Source organism: Hipposideros armiger, unplaced genomic scaffold (assembly GCF_001890085.2).
Source record: "Hipposideros armiger isolate ML-2016 unplaced genomic scaffold, ASM189008v1 scaffold_280, whole genome shotgun sequence".
Taxonomy (NCBI): Eukaryota; Metazoa; Chordata; class Mammalia; order Chiroptera; family Hipposideridae; genus Hipposideros; species Hipposideros armiger.
In genome coordinates, this window is record NW_017731630.1 from 577,376 (window position 1) to 579,279 (window position 1,904).

The following is a 1,904-nucleotide window of genomic DNA, read 5'->3' on the forward strand; positions in this document are numbered from 1 at the left end:
ACCCGTGGGCAGCTCCTGGCTTTGCCCGTTTGTCCATCTGTGTACTGACAGGACAGCACCCTCAAAAGCAGTTTCCTTTCTGCGGCCATCATGCTCACAAGAGCGCTCAAGTGGGAGAGCAGCACCCAGGGCTACAAGTTCACTCAGATACCAGAGCTTATTCATTGTCTCCTGGTGAGTGACCTCTGCAGGGGCCCTGCCGCCCAGCGGCTGTTTGCAGGGACCACCAGGGGAGAGGAGGCTGAGTGGGCAGGGCCAGGCGCCGCCACCGTGCCATCTCCCGCTCTGCCCTTCCAGGGCGTCCTTCAGAAGGAGCCCAACTTCCTGGCCACCCTCTTACGGCAGAAGATTATATTGGTCATCGCGGGACTCAGGTAACTCCCTCTTGGGGTCCAGGAATGAAGACAGGCCAGGTCCTCTGAGTATGGGGTGAGGGTCAGTGTGTGAGAAGATGCAAGGATGTGAATAAGGGTCAGAGTGGGTGGCGCTGGCACCAGGGACCGAAACTGTCGGACAAGCTGAAGGCAGGGGCCACCACATTCTATCAAGGACAGTTAGGCTTACTTTGTTTATTGTCCAAGGTAGGTTGTTAACATTGGTGCAGAGTGAGCCCTGGTCCTGGATATATACACAGCCCTGACCCTGTTCACATGCTGAGCCCTGACCCTGGTCACATGCCGAGCCCTGATCTCAGTCACATGCTGAGCCCTGACCCTGGTCACACGCGGAGCCCTGATCCCGGTCACATGCTGAGTCCTGACCTTTTTCACATATTGATTCCTGATCTCATTCACAGTGCTGACACTGCTCCCTGAAGAATCCCTAAGTTTTCTTACAAATACATGTCAATAAGCCCACAAGAGAAGTGAGTGAATGAGTTGGGCTAGCCCTTCCCGGTCCAAATGAGCTCTTGAGTCCTCACCACACCCCACCCCAAGCCAGAGTCTCAGGCCTGCTTGTAATCCAGACCCACTTCCACATTTTAAGTTATGTAAGCCTCTCCCTGCTAGGAACCCGCTTCAGCCAGGCCATTCCTTCCTAGGATGGTGGGCTGTGTGAAGAAATCCAGAACCTTCTCTGTGTTTCTTCCAGCAGTCTGCGGCCCAGTCTTAAGCCCATGGTCAAATCCAGGATCCTGCAGACCTGCCTACAGAGCTTGTACAAGCTCCCACCCACGGAGACACTGGAAAGCTGCTTACCTCCGCAGGAGTCAGTCCCAGATGTCATGGTGACTGCCCTGTTCCGGGGCTTTTCTGTCTTCCTGGGGGGCCAGTTCTGGGGGCTGGGCCAGTTTACTAAGCAGAGGAGAGAGCTATGCACTCACCGATTTTCTGTCTGCTCTCCTGTCAGGGATGAAAGAGGGTTGCGGAAACCGCCCCCCAATTGTGGATTTGTCTCTTTCTCTGGCGGTTCTGCCAGGCACTGCTTCGTTTACTCTGGTGCTTTGCTCTTAGGTCCATAAACACTTAGGTTTCTATGTCCTCTCGCTGAATCAACTCCAGTGCCGTTCTGAGAAGACCATCTTTATTGCTGGTACTGTTGTTTGCTCTGAAATCTACTTTGTCTGAGGCTAATGCATCTAGTCCAGCTGTCTTCTGACCGCTGTTGGCACCGGCGGCCTCTCTCCATCCTTTTACATTTAACCTCTTTGTGTCATTATGTTTAGAGTGGTTTTTTTTGAAGCATATCATTGGATCTTGCTTCTCTATCCAATCTGACAAGCTCTGCCTTTTAATTGGGGGAGAGGGGTTCTAGCCCCTCACACTCAGGTGGTTGGGGCTATGCTACCATCTTATTGTTTGTTTCCTATTTGTCCTATTGATTCTTTGTTCTCCTTTTCCTCTCTTTCTGCCTTCTTTTGAATTAACCAAACTTCTCCATGATTCCATTGGATGTGCTTTTTT